Below are 26323 nucleotides of genomic sequence, written 5' to 3'. Positions count from 1 at the left end.
TCTCTCTCTCTCTCTCTCTCTCTCTCTCTCTCTCTCTCTCTCTCTCTATGTTGTATTTTATAGACGAAATGTGCGAGAGAGATAGGAATAGAGTGAAAAAAATACACAACCATAAAAGAAATGAAATTTACAAACGAAAAAAAAACTAATAATTCAAATGCACATTGAATTATAACCAAGGAAATTCATTCTTTATGGCAATTAGCCAATCGAACTCAAATCACTCAAATTTTGAAACTTAATCTGGACAAGAAAATAGAGAAAGAACAACACAAAAAAACAAACACGTGAACAAACTAAAATTGCACCATTCCGACAAAATAAGTTCTTGAATAATTCGTCGCAGATAATTTCGTGTGGCAGTAAAAACAGCAGGCAGCAGCAGCAAAAAAATGGAAAATTTCATTAGTTTGGTTATTAGTGTTATTAAATATGTAAAGCATAACTGAACTGAACTAAAAAAGTGGATTATTTCAAATTCAGCATTTGTGCTGCTTGCTATTCATTCCAATGCCAACCTTAACAAAAGACTCATACGAATTTTTCGTTCGCAGAAAATGTTAAAGCAAATGAGAATTTTTTATGTACAAAACCATATCCAATTGACTGATGTTCATTTTCTAAATGTCAATTTGTGATTTGGTTCAATTTTTCTAATATTCATCATTTGGCAATGACCGCACAGAATGAAAATAAAAGAATGAAACGACACAAAGCTTTTTCGGTTGGTTGATTGAACTATCCGATTGAGATCCATGTGAAAATTGTAAATCCCATGGTGAAATGTGTATATGCGTGTGTGTGTGTATCGGTGTGAAAATTTAGAATTTTCACTTATAAAATTCATATTCGAATTTGGTGGGTTTTATATTTCACATGATGAATGTGTAATTATTACGTTTGTGTCGTGCTCTCATTTCATCAATATCATTTTTAAATTCGACATGATTTTCATATTAAGCTTGGAAACAGTTAACAATTTAAATCATTTTTGCATTTCCCAAAATCAGCTTCAGCTTTTACCATTCCGAATAGCGGCAATAATATGAGCACTTGTAACGTATTTTTTTCATGAATTGAATCGAATTTCTGACTGAAAAATGTCCGACATCGATTTTCTTTTCAGGGATAATGTTACTTATATAATATTGTGCAACAACATCATTATCAGAATAAAAGCCTCGAAAGTAAACAAGATTGATCGATAAAAATTGAAGGCAGACCAAAGTTGAACCAACCGATTTCGACGTAGAAAAAATACGAAATGAAAAAAAAAAGTCAAACGACGTAAAAATAAGTGTTTATTGAGGATGTTATACGCTATATCTATATGAATGTGTGCATACGCCGAAAATTTGCCAGGTTGTCTGTATACAAAAAAAGAGACACAACGGTGTCCGTACATAGTAAAAGTCAAATATATATATATATAATTCCCAGCACAATTCTTGTCATCGATGTCGTCCATTCACCGCGCGCGCCTTCCTGATGTGCCATGAAAAATCGATTGCTCAAATGTTAAAGCAATGAAACGACCGAGAAAAAAATCAAAATGTATAGGTCATCCGTGCAGAGTGTATTGATTTTTATGACAAAATCAACAAAAAAGAGAGAAGAGAGTGTGAGAGAGAAAGACGAGCCAGTTCTAAATGCGTTACGATAAAACCATCGACCAAATAACAACGACCGAAAAAAAGTGAGAGAGTCTGAAATAGTAAAAAGAACGTATAATTCATTCATCGCCCTTTATTGACAAATATCTACACGTTTCACTTGAGGTTTTCAAACGATATGCTCTGCTCACTTTTTCGGGCATTTTTGACTTCCTCCGTGCGGTTTTGTATGTTGGTGTTGGCCCTTTTTTTGCGCACACCAAACTGTAATATTTTTGGATAGTCCACATTTGTTTTTGCTAAAAAGTGTGATGATACAAACACGCGGACACATCAACAACAACCACACAGAAGCTCTAACACAGACAAAAAGTCTGAATATCAAACCATTGAATTTTTGTTTGTGAAAAGAATTCATTTTTCCATACCCACAATGAAGGAATTAAAAGAAGAAAAAATATCCCGGTGCGTCTCGACACAATGTTTGAAATGATATTTTTTTTTCTTCGTCGCATTTTCTTGAGACGACAATCAAATAAATGCAGTGAAATGTCTTGTATCACAGCTTTTTTTTTTTGGTGCTTCTTTTCATTTCTTTTACTGGTGGGAGGAAAGTAAATTGACGACGCGCTAAGAAAACTGAAATGAATTGCCCAATTTCCTAGCGGAAAAAAGTATGAAAGAACCACGGGCGCGACTTCAAATATAAAATGTGCGAAATGAAAGACACGAATAAAATATAAAAGCGCACTTGAAAAGGGCTGCTCATTTCTCTTTCTCTCTTTCTTTTATTTATATATTTGACATTCTATTTTCATTTCTATTTGACTAATTTCTTTAATATCGTTCTTTATTTTTCATATCTCTCCTGAGTCATCGTGTGTCTGTCTCATCACACAAACCCACAGCCAAATGAAAAAGTTTTAGAGCTGTGGTTTATTTTCCGGCGCCGCGTTTTTTCATTTAATTGTTAATTTTTGATTTATTGGAAAAGCGTTTTTGGTTTGTCCTTAATAACGCACTTCATCGCCCATAACACACACACACATTTGTGTTAAGCGGCTGTTTGGATTAAGTATTTTCAAGTGTCTCTGAGCAAAAGGACGCCCATTCCCAATCGCTGCACACTTTTTTTTTACCGAATAGATTAAATGGAAATGAAAACTTGGAATTATGCTTCGGTTTAAAAGGGGTGAACGAAAGAAATCAAAAGTCTTACGAGTGAATTAAGATATTTTACCTTACGACTAACTTTATACATATAGATTAACAGCTAAACTGTTTTTCCGTGCTAAAAAAGGGGACTTTAAATGGCCCCATTTTAAAATAAACAAAACCGAAAATTAAACAATAGCAACGGTCCAACAAAGTTCATGAAAAACTCTACTATCATCTTAAATAAATATGATTGACACGTACCGTTTTGATATTCTATACAGTGGCGACGAATACAAATGGATAAGACTGGCAGACGCATGAAAAACTCTGGAAAAAAAAGAGACAGAAAATAAAAGAAATTAGTCTTGTTTTTGTTATTTCACAATGGTTATGATGGTTTTCGAGCAAAAGATCACACTCAAAGTGAAAGATATTTATCTTTTGTTTCTTCAAGTGGAACGAACCATATCAAAATTAAAAAATATATACAACATAGATTCTTTATCATTTGAATGCTTTTTCTATCGCCAAAAAAAGCACACAAAATACGCATTAAACCATTTTTATGTTTATGCCGTAAATGAACGCACATCATAAATGCGTCGTTCGCTTTTTTAGGGGCCGATTCGTAAAAAACACACCACTCGAAAATGGCGAACGGAAATAAAATGAATTTTCGTATGTAACGCATGAGAGGGAAAGAGTGAAATTAAAATTTATACATGATTTAGATGTAAGCTAAATGGAACTTGGGCTTGAATGTGGATCTAGGGTTGCAGATTTCAGCATAGATTTCAAAAGACGGAAAGCGATATATTCCATTCCGCCCGCTTCTTAACTAATTGATATAATAATAATTTCAAATATTTTGTTCTCAGTTCGTTCATTCATTTTAATTTTCGGGTGGTTCTTGACTAAGACTACTGACGCATTTAGCATCACCATCTCGAGCTCAAAATGAAGAAGAAAAATGCCTGAAAAAGCGATTTATATTATATATACACACATTGACAAGCAGCTAGTATGGTGTGTTCTTTTTTTTGTTAACTTCAAATTATTATATAGTCGAAACACATCATTTATATATACATTATACATACATGTAATGCAGGAAGAGGGCGAGAGAGAGAGAGAAAATGAAGAGAAAAAAGAACGATGGTAAAGAGTGAGCTTGGACGGGAAAAGTGCGAAGCTCCACGGCAGGAGGAGATTGAAACCAGCAAAGAAGCAACATAAGCAGCAAAGAAGAGAAAAAATTATGGAAAAATCGCTCTCGATCTGAAGATTTTTCTTTTATACAATACATAGTTCAAACTTTTCCTGAGCGCGCTCATTTTCGTTAAATACATAATATAGACATAATTAACTTACTAATGGCACCACCTAAATGCTATCTACTGTTGATGGGGCATGATGTGCTCTATATACAAAAATCTGAATAGGGATCGTTCTCGCCTGTTTGTATTTTTTGATATTTTTGTGCACGTATTTGTGGTGCTATGTGAATTAATGTTTGCATTTGCTAGCACTCCCGTTAAGTTTGAATTCAGAGTGAGAATAGACCACCACCGCCACATACACAAAGACAAAAAACCGAATGAACGCAACAACAACAGCAAAAACGGCATAAAAATCGAGGGAAAAAACAAAAACAAAACGTAAAAAAAAGTCCAATGATACGAACGAACAAATGCCAAATTGGAAATATGTATATGCGAATTGATGTGATGATGCTGGAGATGTGGTACATAATGTATAATGTAATGGAGTGAATGCGATACGATACGATGCGATTTGAGACTGTACCCAACTTTTATCCACTCCAGTGTTATGATTTCAGCGAGAGAGTGTCGTATTTTTGTTATTTTTTTGTTCTGTTGTTTTTTTTATTCTCTCTCGTCTCAGTTGTAGGTGCGAAAGACAGAGCCAGAGAGTCACACACAGTATCGAACAGAGAGTTGTGTAACAAAACGTGCTTCATCTAACTGAAGCAGTGCGAATGCGGGTGCGAATGCGAATGCTAGTGTTAGCTTGGTGTGTGGCGCCCCGAATAATTTAGTCACAAAGGCGAAAACGAGCGAAAAGATACAGTGTGGTGCCTGGGACCAGAATGTCGAACCAGTGTACAGCACAGAATGGCATACACTCACCGAACACAACCAGACAAACGGCGTGTAAATCGATATAATGAGAGATGGATAAAATGAAAATGGAAAGAGTGCGCTCAAGTGTGCGCATTGCAAAATAGTAGTAACGATTCCTTTGGCGTAATTACATCAGTGAAAATAAAATAATCAAATGAAACAACGGCTCGTTAAAAGGACTTATACACAAACGGCAAAAAAGGGTGGTAACACACCAATGAGAGACAACGGTACCGTATATGTAACCGTGCGCGTAACCAATACCAACACATATATAACATAAAGTGGAAGAGAGTGAGAGCTAGAGCAAGAGAGACAGAGAGAGACAGAGAGAGGGTGAGAGAGAAAGGAGAACGCTCCCGCGCTCGCTTCGTAAGTAAATACTGGGTATACTTTACACCATTCGTATCAATGAGAGAGCGTGCTGTCGGCACAATGCCAAACATAGAATAAACGCGAGCGACAACATTCTCAAACTACCTATGTTTTGTAGGCGGCCAATCCCGAAAATACTTTTATCACATCGCCTACTAATGAAAAACGTTTTCGTTTCTATCCAATTAGCTCGTCCACCATTTTCCTTTTCTCTCAATCTCTATTTGTCTCCCTCTCTTCCGTTTGCTCTCCGCTTTTTTTCTTCTCTTAATTTATAAATTAGAAGAAACAAGTGTACGATGAAATTCGGAGCACATAGAAACTCCTCTGGAAATTTACCATAGTTATCGAAGTATTTATGTACATAAATGAATGTGCTCACATTTTATGAGAGACACAAGTTTGTGATGCTTTCAAAAAGTTAATTAAAAACTTTCGCTATTTGTGTAGATTATTCGCATATGTTCATTAAATTTTATCTCGAGAGCAGTAAAAGTGGTTATTCAGTAACAAGAGAAGTAAACGACACACAAAGAGAGAGAGAGAAAAATAAAATTATGATCAGCACACTATCGACAGTTGGTAACCAGAGAATTTCATTCGCATATACTCTATTTGATGCCGACAAAGTACCTCTCATAAATATAACCGAAAAAAAAAACAGCGAGACACTTTCCACATGGAGCATAGCACACACAAGAATCATGTAACGAATGCGCGCGCGTCATCCAAAATAATAATTCTCCTCGATGCGCTACTAACTCTTTTGCCTGCTCCAATACAATTATACATCGTACAGACAATATGGGTTTGTTTCTCTCGCCATTTCCATTGCAGGGTCGTCGCTTATCCATATCGTCGACGATGTTGTCGTCGTTGTCGTCCATCGAATTTTTCTATCTACATTATTTTGCAGCAGAGCAACGATGTGTTGAACTTAAAAATTCTCTCTCTCTCTTGCACTCAATCTCTACCTCTTGATTCATATGATAAAAAATTGATGTTGTTTGTATGTATATGTATTACATTGCATGTGAATTGGATATCAAATAGATGTGCTTTGCGTATACACATTATTTTTCATTTTAATTTTTCTTTTCGTTCCATTTTTATTTAATTTTTCTCACTCCATTCCGTTCGACTTGATTCGACTCGATTCGACTCCATTTTTTTTATGTTCATCTCATTTCATTTCTTATCGCATTTACTTTGTTGTATTCTACTTGGGTAAAGGAGGACGAGAAAAGGAATGGTAAATATTTTCACATATACATATGAGCGATATAGAGAGAGAGAGCCGGACTGATAGGTAGGTAGCATCCATTATTTTGTTTTATTTTTGCGCATATCGTCTTATGCACTTATAAATGAACAAGTTTTAAAAATGTAGACTACTATTTCATATGAATTATTCTCATCGCTTCTCCCACGCATATAAAAATTAAAATAGAATGCGATCAAAACATATTTTTTGGTTTTTCCTTTCAATGGCCGAAAAATACGATTATGATTTATTAATTCAGTGAATTCCAATTCATTAAAATCATGAATTGATCAGTGCAAAAAACGCAAAGAAAAGCGAAGTGCCAAAAAAAGCCGAATCGAAAACATTTCCACGAATTTTGGCTAGACAAACGTTTGGGTGGAACGGAAACCGAGACGAGTGCCTCGTCTTCAACGAAAATCAGAATGAATGCTTCGAAGAATCACTTCACGTTGTCAACATTTCTCTCTCTCACACCCACTTTTGTTGCATTAAATCTGATGACTCACAAGTATCAATGGTGGCTATACTGTTAATCAAACTATTTTGACAATGAAATAAATACATTTCCATCATTGAAAATTTGATTGATTTTCGTACAAAGTACGCATATAAAAAGGTCATTTCTCATATTTGTTGAATCTGTTTCTATTTTTAAAAGTTTTTTAATGTTGTTGATTCGATGCGTGAAAGTGGAAATTATCACTGTACATCTTATGCAATCATCAAAAGAGCGCAAATCAGTCTGTGCTTTCAGTCGCTTCGATTCTATGTTATTTCCATAGAATGGAAATGAATAATCTTATCAAAGTTTTATGATTCAAAAACGGTGAATGTATCTCATATCCTGACTGTGTTCATGATAAGCAATTTGAGGAATAAATTCCATTTCATTTCTTCCATCTTAATGCATATCGATGAAACATCGACCTTATTTCAATTTCTCATGGCAACGCAAAATGAATCACCGCTATCACAAAATTGAGAGTTAAGAGCGAACAAAACAAAAGAAAGCGAAACATGTTCCCGGTTTTCTCCTAAAAAAAGTGGCGTTCAATGGTGATTGGTGCGCTAAAATTGTATTTTCTTGTTAGCGATAAATAATTAAAAATCGAGCATCTTAACGAGATTTTCGCTATTTTTACATTAGTGTTTGCTTTGTGAATTTTCTCAATTTTCGCTCGGTATTTCCTCCCCATTTTTTTTAAAAAAGGAATAGAAAAAACCAAATTAAATATTCCATTAAATGTCGTTGCCGAAAGGAGCCATCTCAGGCAAAAAAGAAGGATATAGAGAGAGGGAGAAAATCACAGTGGCACAGCAACGTATCATCGTTTGTAAAATCACGAGCCTGCATAATCAGGTTCAGCCCCATGTTTATATACAGTTAAAATTCAAGCTCGGATTTTTTTTTTTCGTTTTTCTTTGCATTCTTCCCGAACATTTCACATTCCCTAATTTGTGCAAAAGTATTTGGCATAAGCAAAATCTTCGCACTCGCCCAAAACAAAAGCTGGAGTGACGAGAGGAGAAAGAGAAAATTTTGTTCAGTGAATATCGGTCTTCATTTGAAGCAAAAGTAGCAGGCAGGCAGCAGCAGTGCATTTATGTATGGAAAAGTGCATGAATGTACCCAAGAAATAAGACCAAATTCTTTAACGAAAATAAGCATATAAAAATGAAAGAAAGCAAGCTTGAAATGACGAGAAAAACAACGAACAAAATATGCGCTTAAGCATTTGAATCCAGCAAACACTGGAGAAAATACTGAAAAAACATAACAAATAAAATATACGAAAAATCGTCAGTTCATATACACCCACACTACTGCTGATATAAGGGATTCTTTCTTCTTGTGCTTTGCGTGTGTGTGTGTTGGTTGACGTTTTCTTCTTAAGAGAAGAAAAATGCGAAACGTGTTTGAAGCCAAATGTGGATAGATGGATATGGGCACTCTGCACCACCGTGTCGTATCAATGCCGTCTAATGCTCCAAAACACACATAGGTACGCACACACACATATATATACCGTCATACATTTGCCCATAATGAGGACCAGTAGCGTTAGAGGGGGAAAGAGAATATTTACGCTACGAGCACTTGTACGGTTTCTGTGGAAACTACTTTAGCAGCAAAGATTTTCCGACGATTCATTTTGGTCTCGTTGTTATAGCGAGAGTTTTTCTTCTTCTTCTTCTTCATCATCTTTTGCACAGACACACACACATATACAGCGAGTGTGCGTCCGTTGTTGCTGTGCGCGCGATCCGCAGAGACCACCGTAAAAGAGAGGCCAAATGAAATATTTTAAATGTGTTGTGTTTATAAAAGGGCGGCGTTATAATCTTTCCGTCTGGCTCATATATGGGATTCATTTACCATTGAAGAGAGAAGACGGTTGTTGTTTCTAAGAGCATTTTGTCGATTATTCGCGGTGAATTTTAAGCGAATGACGTGATTTCTCTTCCCTTCTTCTTCTTCTTCAAGTAATAATAAAATCAGGCAATTTCTTTTACACAGAAAGCAGATTCTTTTTTTTTTGTTTTAGTTCAGCACCCCGAAATGATGCAAGAGAAGAAAAAAAAAGAACAAATGTCTTTTGCATTGTCATTCCACACTTTTATCTATCTCGAAAAGAAACGCTGAGGGAAGAAAATCATTGAGGTAATTGCGATGTATTTACATTTTATTATCATGTGTCTTGCCCATATTTGAAACATTTGTGTAAACAATAGTATGTGTATGTATGCGTGTTCGTGAGCATCTTACTTGTTTATACCATTGCTATCAAAATCATTAAATCACATGAAAATCGACTTTTTGCTACCATTTTCCTTTCTTGTACATGATCTTTTCCTCTTTGCAAAACGTCGAGAGGAGCACGATGAACACTTAGTTGGAAATAAAAGACGAAACATGTTGTATTAGTATGTAATGTCACTGTATGTATGTGCTGTATGTAGATTTTGTCCAATGAGAATACTTATTCACTTGTAAATGCCGTACAATATAAAATGAGAAAGAGCAAAAAGAAAAAGAAACACAACGACCCCGAACGATGCTGCCGCGGCTGATAGAGACTGAGTGGTGCGAATGAAAATCGTTTGGTGATGAAGAAAATAGCGTCGCACAATGGAAGTGTGAAAAGCTTTTCGTATTTTACATACCAACAACACATAGCTACTCTCGTTCTTTCTCTCCTTCTCTCTCTCGTTGGATTTTCGTTACACACATGTACGACTCAGCAAGCACACACACAGAGCCTCATATGTATAAAATGCGAAGTTCAGCATGAAAACTTATTATCGTGCCGAGAAAAACATAATATAATTATATTCAAGGCTGCTTATGTTGGCTGCATGTATCGAAAAACCAAAAGTCAAAAGCTAAAGGACACACACATAAATCTCATATTCTGGGTGTGATTATGTTTGTTTTGTTTGAGTATGTGTGTGTTTGTGTGTAACCCAGTCCCAAAATGCGGATAAGGAAATAACTTTATCTACTTAATTTGCTATTTTATCTCCTTAATCCCATTGTTGGTGCAAAGAACATTTATTGTTAAACGCACCCAAGCTCAACTTCAAACAATATAATGCGCAGCTACAAAAATACGCCACTTTGATTCGACGTCGAATAAAAAAAAACGTCGGAACAACGGCAAAAATTCGTGCACCATTCTCATTAAATGTAAAAAGCTTTCATCTCATTCCATTATAATTAACATAACGTGTGTGGCTTGTAAAATTATTGTCATTCGCGAGAGAGATTGCTTTTGATGATGCTATGGGATTTTTAAAATTAAAAACACAAAACTAAATGCAACAAAATGAATCAATTCCGTTCCATTGTTTTTTGTCGCTACTCTCTCTTTCTCTGTCTATCAATTATAATTGATTTAATAGATGATGTGAATGATATGTTGTAAATTATGTGAATAGAATATGTGCTTTATTCGCTCTAAATGCTTTTGTTTCCGTTCCCAATGATGGGTTTACAGAGAGACACAGAGACGAAACGCGCGGTAGAAGGAGAGAGAGAAAAACCTTCCACATATAATTTCAACGCTCGAACAAGCAATTAACACAATTTATCAACTGTTTCGGGTCACAGTTGTTGTGTGTGCCACTGTATTGACGGGATGAAATTCAATTAAGATGTGATTTGATGTTTTCTCTCTTCCTCTCTTTTTTCATTTTTGCTTTATTATCATTTTCAAAAATAACAAGTCCGTCCGTTCATTAGTGGAGATAATGGAGTTACAAACTCCGAAAATACCAAAAAGAGAATTCAACTCCTCACAGATAAAATATAATCGATTTCGAGCTGCTTGTTTGTTTTTTTCATCAACGAAAATTATATAAATTTGCAAGGTTAAATCATGAAAATAGTAGTTTAATTCAAACGGTTAACAAAATGTTGTGTATACGGCAAAAATCTAATTATTGTTGAAATAACAGCAGATCGCTTTTATTACTCTCAGTTTATTTGTTTGTACTATCTAACTATATTGTTGATGCGCACACATTCGAAAGCAGTAATAATAAAAACAGCATATTTAAAGACAGTCACGTGAACATTGCATTGTGCTAATTGACCAAGCCCATTTTACATTAAAATAATAGAAAAAAAATTTAAATTTCACATTTGTGCGCGAGTGTGCTATCGAGTCAGAAACGACAAATAAGGGGACAATCAACCATTAGAGATTTTTATATCGCAAATACGCATATTTGTTGTTTGATTCACAAATAAAAAATTGTGTATTTTTCTTTAAAGCTTTTTTTCGTATGAAATTAACACCAATTACCGAAAAAATGCACCGAAAATGCCTGAATACAAACGAAATGATATGATTCAAGGCGAATCATTGTGTGTGCTGTTGCGCCGTTATTTTTATGTGTTGTCGATATTCTGGCAAATAAACGGATAATGAAAATAACTTTATATACAGATACTGTAAAGCCCCTAGCAACACGAGCAATGTACGATTGGCAGTAAATGTGCTGCAAACATCATTTTCAATTCATGAATTTTTGAGCCCCTGGCTCATATCAATATCGCTCGTTGTCACAACACTCGACACCAACTCTCATATAGTTTGTCTCGTATTTTATTTCGTTGAATTTCTTGCTACTGTATATCACCAAATGATTTTATTATAAATTATTAAAGTTTGCGGCCCGTCTGTGTGTTTGTGTGCGAAGACTGATCATTTTTATTGTGAAATTAGAACGAATTGGTTGCATAAAAACCGATTTTATTCACACGGATTTTACAGAATAGTTATAAAAAAATACACAACATACGACGATATATTTGTACACAAATTAAATCATGTAAAATCGCGCAAACGACTGAAAGATATTTAAATTTAAATGCAACTACTAAATTCGCATGAAATGTCAAATGTAATGCGACTGTCGGATTCCGTGATTATTCAGTGAATTTTCAATTCAAAACATCAATTAAATCACATTGTAAAGTACAAAAAGAAACCTTTACAAATTCAATGCATCATTCCAGTTCGACGTATTTGTTTTTGTATTCACTTTTTTTTATTTTGTTAACTACCGATGTACATCGGTGAATATTGTCTAGTCACTATTTCGATAGGGTTTTCTTATGTTTTTGGCTCAATTGCGATTACAGTAATTTACTAATGGCAAACCTAATTATTTATAAGAAACAGCACGAAGAGTTTGAGAGAAACAAAAAAAAAAAACATTGAACATTATGAATCGTTGAAAACGTCATATCACCCGATTCAAATCTGATATGTAAATTTTATTTTGATCCTGTAGGCTTTTCGTTTTGTTTAAGTTAAGTTAATTTGCATGTGTCGATAAAAATCGTCTGTGCATATTAAACGATTATAAGCACTGTAATTAAAGAAAAATGAATCGATTTTTTTTTTTCATGCTGCAATATGAACGCGAGTGTGTGTGTGTGCATGTGCAATCTTCAGAAAAGAGCAACAACAATATTCATACTATAATGTAAGAGCGTGTTTATTTTTCACATGGTATATTCATCATACTCACTTAATAATAATCGCATGATATAGATATTGGATTTATTTCTTTGTGCAATTATCTCGGTACGTGGCATTTATGCTATTTTGGCGCTTTTGTCCGCCGATTTTAATTTCTTTTCCGAACCTTATTATTTTCTGAAGCATTTTTTTCCCGTCTATTGAATTACAAGAAGCAACAAGAAAAAGGAACGAACACCACATAGAATAGATGGAAGTGCACAATTCGTTGATGATAAGAGACGAATGAAAATGATGAGCAGAGAACTGGCGAAAAGGTAAGAAAAAAAAACGCAAACAATCCTCAAGGAATCAGTCAGCAATGTTAGGAACGCATGGACCAATATTAAACAATCAGCAAAAGAGAAAAAAAAATGCACAGAACGCGAATCATAGTCACTCACATCTCCTCTCATTTGATATCCGTTTAGTTGCTGTCGCAACATCCACAACGGTTTTCTTTCTACATAAAACTCGGCAGCGAAAGAGGATGGAGAGCGAGAGGGTGAAGTGTGTGTGTGTGGCGGCGACAACGGCAACGGATATGTGTACGAACGCTTACATACACACATTTGCTCGTGCACACACAGGGCGACAGAGAGTGAGGGAGAAGGAGAGAGAGAGAGAGAAAGAGACCGAGCACATAAACACTACATTATTTTGCGGCTACATATAATTGCTATTGGATAAACATAATGAAAGAGTTGGGGCCCTTAAAGCGAAACGTTAATTGGTCCAGCGCAGTAAAGGCGTCTGTGAGTTTTTCGTTATCTTTGAATCGCGCATCACTGCTGTGTGTGTACATATTACATTGGTGCAGATTTTTTTTTTCTTTTGCAGGCTTTTGCTATGACTTTTTTTTCTATCATCATCATTTTACCAAGGAGTTTGGCATTTTTTTTGTGCTTCTATTGCTTTTCGTTCTGTAGCGCGAAATGAGTGCAAAAAATATGAGCATTGCAATAAGAGAGAGAGAAAAAAAAATGGAGAGCAAAGAAGAACTCATGATGTTCATGATCTATGTGCTATGCGCGCTGTGTAATGTATTCGAGCATTAAGTGAATGTTGGATCATTTGATTTGGTATGAAAACTTTTGTTCCTCAAGCGAATTTCATTCGATGTATTATTTCTCAGCGTGTGCTATATCGTTCTTTGGTCGCAGCTCTTTTGCTTCAATTTCGCAGTTTTTTCTTTTCATTTTTTTTTTCTATTTCTCATTTATGCATTGTGTGCTGAGACTGTTGTCCTTTTCATCAAGTCTCCCTCACTCACTCTGTCAATTTCTATTTTTATTATTTCGTACAGCGTTCAAATCACGCGCTTGCTTTGAAGAGAGAGAGAGAGAGAGAGAGAGAGAGAGAGAGAGAGAGAGAGAGAGAAAAAATGATTGGTGTCTGTGCAGCAGTATTTATTTCCCGTTGCATAAGTGCATCTCGCAGGCTTTCATTCGTTCGCTGTGAATAGTTAATAAATTTTTTCGTACCCCATTCGCCTATTATAATAGGCTTTGAATAGTGGACGTGCGCGCATAAGAATGTTCTCATTGTACTATATGCCTTTATTGTAAAATCGGTTGCTGTTGTGTGTACATCATGCACTTTCTGATGTTTTGTAAATGTGTATACGTGTGCGTTTATTCCTACAAAATATGATGATGTTTTTTTGTTCGCATCATACCTTTTGGCTTTTGTACAATGCTTTGTTTTTAAATTGGCTTTCCGTTCTTGCGCTTTTCTTTTTCTCTCGCTTGTGGTCGCACATCGTTCCTTGCTATTATGATTGAACCGAACAATATTGGAAGAGGAAATTTTTTTTTAATATGTTTATAATTATAACATTAATTATAATACCTTCTAGTATACTCATAGTTTGCTCTTAGCAAAATCACTTTTATTTGGAATTTATTGATTTCATGATTTTCTTTCTCAGCTCTTCAAGAGCGTTTCAACAAACACACTCACAGGAAGAAAGACTGATTTTGATTCAGCTGTCTTTCGTCCGATTCACTTGGACGTGAGCGCTTTCTCGCTCTGTCCAAACGAACCGAGCAATTTATCTTCTTCGCCCGTATTGGATACACAATTTCAATATTTTCCATGTGCATATTTTAGACCGTGGTGTACTTAAGAAAATTGCTTTCTGGAACAATTTGAAGCTGGTGTGAGAATCTTGAAAAGCGAGAGAACCGATACTTATTGCCCGTTCGTCATTTTTTTTCGTGGTGTGTGTGTGTGTGCCATCCAGTCAATCTCATACATATACTGAGCATAATCGGATGATGCGGTCTTGTGTTGCCTTTCAAAATAGCCAAACAAAAATTATTGATCGGTCTATAGACATAGAAAATTACGTATTGTGTGAGACATAAGGTTATATGGTTCTACTATCGTCCTAAAGCCTAATAATTTTTTCGCAATATGTTTGCCACTTAAAAAGAAATCTACAAAAAAACATTATTTCTTAAACGGACGTCTTTCCCAGGAAAACTGAAGAATTTGTATGGCAAAGATCAGTACAGCAACGTCAAAAATTTGAGGAAAATATATGAGGCATTGCACAATGGCATCAACACATGACAAAGTCATCGTCGTATGGTTGTTTCAATAACAACATTTACCACACTTATACAGCATTTTTCTTTCTTAATATATATATTTTAAAGTATATGTTCCATCTATTGATTTTACATTGGTCATCAATGTTCTATGTCCTCTTAATACATTAAAGGATGAACGCAAACCAAATAACTTTCATCCCAGTTTCGGTGTGTCTGCATGCATTGGGAACGATTTCAGCTTCACTGATTACAAATACTCTCAACACAAATGATTTCGCTTTTGCACACATCCACGATACCGTACCAAAATGTCCATGAACTCTTCTCGCCACATTCTCATCCCAGCAAAGAAAATCATTTCGTTTTATAGTGAAAGATTTTAAGACGTCTTAATCTCAAAATAAATTTTAATCTATTCATTTTTTTTTCATTTTTGGTTCTCGGTTTTCCATAATCCAACTCGATTTAATGGACAATTAATATTGTTTCGTTTCGATATAGAAAAACACAAATTAAAAACAGCTCATTTTAAACGAAAATGATGAATTTCATTCCAAAATATATTTGATCAATTCAAAAATAAAAATCCATTTAATCGAACAGCATGATTTTTTCCATCATCAAAAAATGCCACATAATAGATAATGCTTTGTTTTATCAATGCTTCAATAAATCAAATTAATAGTAACATTATTTTGGCGGTGTCAAATAAGCTGAACACGGAAAATTTATTCCATTTTTTTTAATATTGGAATGATGAGACATTAGGTTAATTTGATGGCATTGGCGAAAGTTCATTTTACAGTTGTCTGCTCATCACAATCAGTAATTGACTTATGTAAATGTATGAAAATTCATATTCGTTTATTCGCATTTGAATTCAAATAATCCACAAATTAAAACATGCATACCAAAAATAGAATTGAAACTTGCAGAGATCATTTGATGTGTTATATACACATTGCTGTATGTGTGATTCGATTGTGAAAAGGTAAAACGACAATGTTGAAATCCTCTGATTCGCCAAAACGAGGGAGTCGATTTTATAAGTGCAAGTATGATTGGCTTTGTTATTTATTAACATGTTAAAATGCATAAAATTTTGAGATCAGTAGAGTGTAAAACGAAACGACTGATTTTTGGGGCCCGAGTGTTAAGCATATTGGAATTTGAGTTAGTCTCACACACACATACGATACATCTCTATTCAATGTGAATCGTTGGCATATCTTTTCTCGCAATGCCACCACCTCTATAAATGTTCGAAGTGTTGAAATTAAACAAAGAGAAACAAAGCCAAATTGTTAACGCAACGGAAAACATGATTATGCCAACACAAATGGCGTTTCATTTCACGGCAATATATAGACATATATGTCTAAAATGTCATGGAATCGCCATAGGCTATTGCCTAGTTAAATTTCCTTTAAAATATTTTATTCATAATTAATAGACTTTGATAAATCAGATGCATAACACTCAGGCGTGCAACAGTACAAATCATAACTCATCATCCCGAAATGTGTTCCGCAATATGCATGATAATCCAAAGGCATGGTTGATGCCGGCCGGGATGAGCATCAGACATTAAAGACTCAAAGGATTTAAAAAGGGTGCAAATGAATGAAAATATAATTCAAATGAGAGCAGCAACGAAACAAACAGTAAGTGTAATGATTCGACTGAAATAATTTATTTGCGGCGCACGACGATGAGAGGTATGAGGTGCATATTGTATTTTGTGTACAACATAACTCTCTTTCGCTCATTGTGCATGTTTCGGTGCACGTTTGACATAAACTAGGCCGCCCTTCCGTTTTGAAATCACACAGCATATCTCGCGCCTCTCTCTATCAACTTGAACCCGATTAAAACATTTTACACGCACATTACCAAAGATACTAAATGATAAAATAAAAAAAATTGTATAAATTTATAACGGAGACGGAGAATGGAACGAGAGAACGAGAAACCAAAGTGAGAATATAATGAACAGCAGCAGTTCATTTAATTTGCATAATTTTTCATAAATTACAATGATGTTAAATGATCTTGTTAACGGGTTGAGATTTTTTTTTCTATTTTCTGCTCTCTCTCTTCCTCTCTCTGTCTCTTCGTTGTTTTATCTTATGCTAGACTTTTTAGCTGATATTTTAATGTAGCCGCTTTTGGGTGCAAAAGTTGATTGTTTCGCAACTTAACATATTTTTCATTTTTAGGGGGAGGAATTTTCACATAGGCAAATGAACAGTCGACTTTACTTAATTTAGTCATAAGAAAAATATTGTTTTTAATATATGTAATAATTAGCCGTTTGTATTTGAGAAGCAGCATTGTTGCATTTTCACCCTTTCACTTTGTATCAGACAGTGTGGATGGAATAAACCCGTACATTCTGCTAATGACCGAATAAATTGTTTATTTTTCTCGTCATTTGAAATGTGCTTATTCAGGAGATTGGTGTTAAATAGAACGGTTTTTTTTTCTCATTTGCAGCATTCAAATAAAATTGTCGCGTAACCTTTTTGACGTTAAAACGAGAACAATACACAAATGCCCGATTTATTACTTTGATGATATTTCAATCGCATTCCAATGTCACACTGTATTCTACTCTCGATTGAATTCAAATACGTTGGATTCCATTCATTTGAAATCGGCTCACAAAAATTAATTTGTGTCACTATGACTGTGTGTATGTGTGCGTTTGTGCATATATTTGTTTCTCCTCTATCAATTTTAATTACTTTCAATTAAAATAGATCGAATTGAATAGGATTTCGTTGGACGATCATGCGCGCGCGCGCGTCACCAATTCATTGCATATACACAAAACAAAAACAGTAAAATGTCAATATCGTGCACACATCGCGTAGCATTCTAATTCATTTGAAATGTGTTTGTGTGTGTGTTCATGGAGCATTTGTTTAATTGATTTTCAAATAAAATTGATATAGTATGTGCCATTGGAAATCAAATACCATTCAATGTATATATGTATGAGTGTCTCTCAAAAACTATTTGACATTTGTTTAGATTTAATTGCATGCACTCACACAAAGTAACGTGCAAATTATTAAACAAAGTGAGACTGTATGTTCATATTCAATCGCAAATGCATATACATTCGTACTTTTCACAATTCAAATGATTATTGATCGATAATTGTGTTAAGTGTATATTTTAATAGGTTATTTGCAATAAATAATTGACCAGAATTGATGATAAATTACCGCCAATTTGGCGAAGTGAACAAATAACTGATTAACAGCATAAAAAAAACGAAATGAAAACACGTCCAAACACACAACAAAATTGTGTGTGCGCCAAAAGCGAGTGAGTGACAAAGAAAGAGAAAGCTTATGTGAATTCGTCGATGCTTAGTCAAGTGTTAAAATTTGCTTTCATATCGGTCCATCTAGCCGAGGAAATCTCTTCTTGTTACGCATGAGTTCACCCTTTTTCCAAAGTCAACCAGACTTCTGCAGTCCCATGGAAATTGTAATAAAATGACGCGCAAGTGAAATCATCAAACAACGTCATATCATCAACAGCAATTTTACACAAATTTAATAGAAGCATTCCAATAAATTTTCATTACGATTTTTCGTCGAAACAAGAAGCCACAGCGCCAAGTATATTGACGAGAAAATGATAACAACAAAATAAATGGCTACCTATCAATTGGCCGAAACGAATGAGCACATATTTATTATGCACTAGGATAAACAAGAAACAGGCGACACTTTTGCAAGCGACAAATTTAATGAAAATATCATTTATCTTGTTTCGAATTCGGCATGGAAAATTAATTTTAAATGGAAAAAATCATTTGATTAAATTGAAAGTAAATAAATACGATTTTAAGCCTCATTTGTTGCAAACAACATTGGGGTTCCATTGAAAATTATTCATTGGAAATGCTGGTGGCCAACCTTTTTGAAAATGACAATTAATTTTGTTGGCGTGAACATGGCGAGCACTTGAAAATCTCGTTAATAAAGAGTATAAGATATACATGTATGTAGAGTAGAAAAGAAAATCCAATTGCATTTAGGATTTTCACTGTGTGTGTGTGTGTGTGTCAGTGAATGTATGCTTTCAAATGAGAGGAAAAATTCTTATCGAATCATGTGACCGGGGCGCATAAAAAGAAAATGGAGGAACGAAAAAGAATGGCGCGCAACGGTAGATTTTCATTAGAAAAGCGAATGAAATTACTACATATGGAAAGAGAGAAAGAGGGATTCTCGAACTTCATATATGTATATGGGCGAGTGCAAAACAATCTCCAACGAACAAAAGCCATTTTCTATTTATTTATTTTTCTTCCTTTTGGACGCTTTTATGTGTGTGCTTCGCTCGTTTTCCATTTGGGGGTAATAACTTCGATATATGTGTGTTCACTGTTCACGGTACAATGGTAAGAAAGCGCGCGCGACAGCATCCATCCAATAATATACATCTTGTTTGGCTGTGAGAGATGTTGTAATTTGACGAAGAAGAAAAAATCGCAATAAGAGAGTGAGCGTGTGAGAGACAAAGAGCGAGAATGTCGGGTAGCAAAAATAGAGAGAGAAGTAACATTCGCATTAATATTAAAATCGTACAACGGCATCATCAGCAGCAGCAGCATCAGTACCACACGAAAAATATTCTGTATTCGGTTTCAATTGTAATAGATTGTCGCGCGTTCGTTTGTTCACGTTTCCATTTCATTCCAAGCTTATGTGTGATACACACAGGCAACGGAAACCAGAAGAGTCACAGAGGTGGAAAGAAAAGACAGGCCCACATGGATGGTACATTTTCGAATTTGAGAAAAATTCTCATATATGAGAAAATACGTTCGTATATATATCGAGAGACGTGGCGCGCGTGAAAAGAACTTTCGCACATATTACATGTGTGACCAAATGTGTATTTAGGTGTATGAAATGAGCCGCGTCTGAAAAGTGTCATTGCCCGAAAATCTATTGAATTATTTTTGTTCAAGTTGATGCAAAGTGGTTATGTGTGGTGTATTGTTTTTTCATAATTTGATGATGTTTTTCAGTTTTTTCTTTTTTTAAACAAACTGCCGATGAGCAGTTTGAATTGTGAAAATGATAGAAATTCCATTGAATGTCATTTTCCTCTCAATGCACTCATATCGAATCAGTAAAGAGATTATGTGGTGTGTATTGCTTTAAAGGGCCATTGCCGCAAACGCCGACACCGAAACCGACACCAAATATCAACACAGCGACGCCGATGCCGCAATATAACATGGTATACGGCACACATATGTACATGAGAAGCAACAACATGAAATGATGACGACAACGGCTACGACTAACTAAGACGACGGCAATAACAACAATAATAATAATAGCAACTGCGGAGCAATAGCAGCGGTAATGGCAAAGCAACAAAATTGTATACATATTTGGTCTCTTTCTTCCCGTGTTTCGTTTCCATGCACACTTTCTGTGCACAGAGAGAGCACATTAAGCAGCAAACACATATACCGCACATCACCACACATGCTGCTTCTTATTTTTCGGTTTTCATCATTCCTCTCTCTCTCATTGCTTATTGCTCGGTGTGTTTTCTTCGTTGTTGTCGTCGTCTTCTTCAGCTCTACTCTATCCGCGCGCACATACGTTAACGTTAAAACGTAAACGTATGTATTACATTTATCACAAGGCGTTTTGCATGTGTGCGCCTTTTTATTTATTGTCTAATTTGTGTCTGAGAAGCATTTTTCTCACGTCTTAGCGCAAAACGGTTCTCGGTTCGCCATGTGGGTGTTTTTTGTGAAAGAGTTTTTGTACCCGCCTACCGCATATCTTCTATAAAGCTTCAGCTCTTTTATATATTACACATTGACTGCTGCGATGTTCGATGTGCACAAAATACGGCATAATGACGATAAAACAACGCGACGAATTATGAATAAAATCGGATTGAAATTAAAGTGGAAGAGATGGGAATCAAAAGGACGGAAGAAAAAAAAAATGGAGAAGAAATCGTAGCATAAGGGACGAGACCCAAACGGAAGTTAAATTATACATATAATCTTGAGAGGTCTTTTGTATTCCTATCCTTTAACATATTGTCGACCTAAAATGACAAGTTCCGTTAGAGACGACTCCTTCACATCAATTTAATTGAAAACATCAAACAATTGATTTGCACATTGTATTCCAAGAATAACATTTAATTCAATTCGAATTGTTCACACAACAAATTATTGATTCCATTGCTGAATTATTATTGCAATAATTACCGAGTTCATTGTTATGGGAAAATTAAAACACTTTTCTCCTCTCTTTTTTACTACATCGTCATTTAATTTCATATGAAATAAAACTAGACGGCCAAAAAATTTGAGTTTTATGTGAAAATCAATTTTCTTTTCGGGTTTTTTCAATGGCAAAATACAAACAAAAATAAATCGGTAAACGCAACAGACATTTCAGTATCGATGAGGGACAACAGCACCACCACCACCATCATCAACAAAAACAGCAGAAAACTTCATGAAAAGGATCATAAAAAGGCGCACACACTTTGGTTTGGATTGATTCCCGTAGTCGGCGAGATATGTTCGCATGTGTTGTGCTGTTGCTGTTGTTCATTGTTCGTGGCACGTACTGTTCTTCTTCATTCTCATAAGCTTCAACTTCGCCCTATGGCTGCATTCAATAACAAATAAAAAACATGCGTTTTGCACACACTTAATAGCTTCATATAGTCGCAACCAGCTAAAGCTGATATACCACCATAGCATTCTCGTGAATATGACATACCGACGGCAATACACACATTCGGGCATATTTTTTGCCGTTGTTGTTGGTGAAAAAAACAAGAGCGCTTCAACTGAGGCGCACGATTACTTTTCTGTGAAATGACGTTCATTGATGAAAAACGAAAAAAGAGTGAGAAAGGAACACACAGAAAACAACATAATAACAACAACAACAACTGTCAACAATACTTTTACTGTAGCCAGTAAAATATCATTATTGTTATTATGGTTAGGCAATCGTTAGTCGCTGTGATAGTTTACAAAGCCATATTGATCGGCAGGCGACAAGAAAGTTGAAAGAATTTGTGGTTTAAATATTAAGTGTGCGCAAACTGATTTACTTAGTAAATAATTATGGCATCAAATGAGTTTTTCACCAGGAAAATTGATTTTCAATCATTTAAATGTTGTAATTCAGTCGTAGACTGCATACCATTTTTTTGCACTCTCTACACAAGTTGAATGGCTATTTTATACAGTGGGAAAGCTCTAGTATTATGCAATTCCATCGTTTACTATCTGCATGTAATATATAGCTATATCTCGATATATGGTTATCGTATCACACCGTATCTGTGATACAGTACGTAAAAGAGATAATGTAGCCCCGTAAAATCGCAATATAAATCAGAGTTTTTATCTTTATGATTTATCTGCAAAGCACATCGAAAATATGGAAGCGAAAGAAAAAAAAAACGTTGAAAAAGATGCAAGAAAGTGAAAAATTTCCACTAAAATCGTTCTCTGTCTCTCTTCCTCAATTATTTTATTTTTTATTTTTGCATCATTGACATTTGTACTTTGCAATGGTTTCATTAGTTAAGCTCAATCAAAGATGAATTGATGGTTTACTTTGGCTACACAACGATCATAATAGAAGAGATATTAGATAAACAACATCAACAGCAGCGGTCGCACAGTGTTCGGCTATAGCAACTGATTGGATTTAGCAGTAAATCTTCTAATTTAAATTGCGTATATAACGATGCTCCAGTTTTGCTGCTTTTTTGCTCGTTTGCTGCGGCTGCTGCTGTTTTTTTTTCGTCGAATATACATGTTCAATGTGTACGTATACACATATATCGCGCGCGCTCTACTGCAACTTGAATATGATAGGACGTTCCATATGGCATTGCCCATTTTCGTCATTTGAAAATTTTAATCTCGAAAATTGTATGGAGCAATTAGAAAAGCTATTACCATATATGGAATGATACGGCATAGCGATGGTATATGTACAATGTGCAAAATGTGCATGCGTAAGAGCAACGAGATTTCGTACATATATGTAGGCATGTGTGTATGTCGCAATAAGTAAAAAAACCCGAACAAAACGAAGGGTGTAATGCTGCTGAAATATCTAAGTTTCTCATTAGAACGCTGAGAGACAGAGCGAGAACGTTTTGCGCCATATCACATATATTCCAAGATTCACTCATTTTATTCAAATTTCGTAAATACAATCGCACATTCATAAGGAAAGGAAAGCACAGATGAGAGAAGAAAAAAAACAAACTACACCAACCAAGAGCCAAATATGCACACATAAACTCACACACGACACACGACATACATACACACACATGCTCCGACATTTTTACATATATGGATGGCATATCAAAAAGCTTTTCGCATTTAGATTTTTCTTTCGCCCGCTTCGTTTCGTTTTGCGTTTTTTGCTTTATTTTCTTTATCGCTGCCACGCTTTGTGTGGAGAGCGAACACACGGGCGCACATACTTTCCATATATTACAAATAATATATGATATTTTAAAAAGGACGTCCCCTTTTTTCGTGCATGTGTTGTTGTTGCTGAGTTTTTTTTTTTCATACTTTTCTTAGCTCTGCGCAATAATTGGTGTCTTTTTGAGAATATACTACGTTATAATATCTCTTGTGTGTGCTTTTTTTATATCATCTTACACTCGCTGCAGCCGTTTCTCTCTGCATATCTTATGAGTTGAAGCTCTCTCTCGCGCGCGCTCGACAGTTTTGCCACAGTACCGGGAGAGTTCTATTTTGCGAACTGTATGTTTTGTTTTCTTCTCGCTTTCTGTATCTGTGTCTCTTCGTTTTCATGCATATTTCCATTTGGCTCAATGTTTTCCATTTGCCATTTGTGTGCGCTTGACGTGGCTGTTGTTGTTGTTGTTGTTGGAAAAGCAGAGTGTGGAAAAGAAAGAACTCAGTGGGCTCATTACTTGAAATATTCTATTCTATTTCCATAAATTTCGTGCTGCTTACATTTTTTTTTCAATCGTTCGTTGGTTCGTTCATTCGTTTCGTTTGTATTCGTTTTTACGTTATTCTCCTTTTGCATTTGCGAACAAGCAACTTTTTCGCATGGAGCAGCTGGCTTCTCTGTGTATTAGAGAAAATGGATATATGTTTTCACCGTTTCGTTCTATTTGTTTTTTTCTTTTTCTTTTCATTGTTATTTTTGTTGTCACTGCTGAAGTTGTCGTCGTCGTCATCATCATCATTACACATACACTTCATACTTGCGTATTTTACATTTTTACATAACATAATAAATTTCTTTGCGAAAATATTCGCTTCGACTCTTGTCACACACAACAAAAAAGAAGAAGAAATGTAATGAACACTCATATCCAAATACATACCGAGATCGAAAGTGGGAAGAAGATGGAATATGACGCGCATATATGAACAATATGTACAAAACAGCCGGTAAGTGTACTGATTTTCACTGTATTTATGCATGTACATCCAATTGTGATATAGTTTACTTTTGTCAACGTACATAAGCAGTAAAATCACAACCAACACTCAATTGATTCTCTAAGGAATTCCATCACACATATGCGCATATCGTCATTCATTCGTACCATCAATCGATACGAAGTAAGTAGCTCTTTCTCTTTCTATTCAAATCTGAAAGAAAGTAATGTTCAACATCCATTAGCTGAATGTGAGCAAGCGGGTGAAAGAGTGTGTGCGAGAGTGGTAGAGATTGAGAGTAAAAAGCTCTTAAAAATCTATGGCACTTTTCTCAAATGCAGTTAAACATGGAGCAGCAAATGCTTTTCTTCTTCAGCATCCATACATTTTTCTAATGATTGTCTTGCTTTTTGTGTAAGATAATTAGTTGTAACTTATTACAATGTCGAGATGTCATATGTCCCATGGGCCATAAATCATAACTCGTCTAAAGGTCTCAGCTACCGTATATTATTGCACAAATTAACCCCTTTTGTGTAATCGAACACTTTTATCGTCCTCTTATCAGTTTTGAGAGCCATTCGAAAGCTTTTATTTTTGGGCTGTCCCAAATAACAACAAAAAATTGAAAATCATTTGTTCAACGCTGTCTGTGCCATTTGTAATTCTAATTTATTTGCTTCGGGCGATGTGTGCATCGCACATTAAATGTATCATTTGAATAAATTGTTCCAACGAACGAATCTATTTGCCGTCGCAGCAAACAAAAAATACATTTCATTCGCTCACGCTCATTTCTCTCTCTCTCTCTCGCTCTTGCTCTCTTTCTTTCATTCTTTCACTGTCTCTGTGGCTGTGTAACGAACAAAAAACCAAATCGCATACAAAATGATTTTGACGGAAATCTTATGCTGATTTTATCTCTATGACATTTGTAATAAACTGAAAATCGTTATGTGCAGATCTATTGTATGCGAGCGCTCAGACGCTTAAAACGCTGTATGCTTGCTTCACCCTGAATTACATTTTTGTCCATATTATTATATATATTGTGATAATAAATAAACGGGTTATTAGTTGTTGTTGTTCGACAACTAAGCGTGCATGAGTTTCTGTGTCTGTTGGTGTATGTTCGCTACATTTTGGACAGTATGCAATTCATGGCGTGTGCAATGCAAAGTTAGTTTTCGAATGCGGTCTCCGTAATATGTACTACATGGCATTCGTTAGCATATACCGAATTTTGCATATTTTAATAGTCCGTACAATTTTGTCAGTTTATTATTATTATCATCATCATCGTCACTCTCTGTTTTTTTTTTTTTTTTTTTTTCGTCTATAAATTTTCATTCTGGATGTTGTTGTTGATGTGTCGAACATTGTGCTGTGCATTCATTAAAATGGCACCAAGAGCTGCTTTGCTCGGCCCAATACCGAATTCTAATAATAACAAGCCGTATTAATGATGATGACGCGCCTGATAAAGAAAATTCTATCTGAACGGGGTCGGAATTGTTTCAAGAGCAAAATGGTATTTCGATTCTCGGCCTCGTTAGTGTCTGTGTCTTTTTGTGTGTGTGTGAAAGAATGAAATATGAATATTGTATCAGCTTTTTACAGCACTGCGTCGACATAAAATTAAAATAATATTTAACTAATATGTTCATGTTTCCTGAATATGCTAAAAACCATTCTTGTGTG

General features: G+C 35.2%; 1 protein-coding gene across 9 annotated transcripts in view; it reads right to left on the bottom strand.

Moving 5' to 3' along the window:
- The window catches only part of LOC116344992 (zinc finger protein 2), a 135486-nt gene that overhangs the window by 81623 nt on the left and 27540 nt on the right, over nucleotides 1-26323 (bottom strand). For all 9 annotated transcript variants that reach the window (XM_031773939.1, XM_031773938.1, XM_031773936.1 and 6 more), the window contains exon 3: nucleotides 3033-3098. The gene's annotated coding sequence lies outside the window, so the exon portion shown is untranslated. The remainder of the gene's footprint in view (nucleotides 1-3032; nucleotides 3099-26323) is intronic.

Source organism: Contarinia nasturtii, unplaced genomic scaffold, assembly GCF_009176525.2.
Source record: "Contarinia nasturtii isolate CC-2019 unplaced genomic scaffold, AAFC_CNas_1.1 Cnas_scaffold_1240, whole genome shotgun sequence".
Taxonomy (NCBI): Eukaryota; Metazoa; Arthropoda; class Insecta; order Diptera; family Cecidomyiidae; genus Contarinia; species Contarinia nasturtii.
Note: the sequence above shows the minus strand (reverse complement) of the source record. Positions and strands in the feature narration are given on the sequence as shown.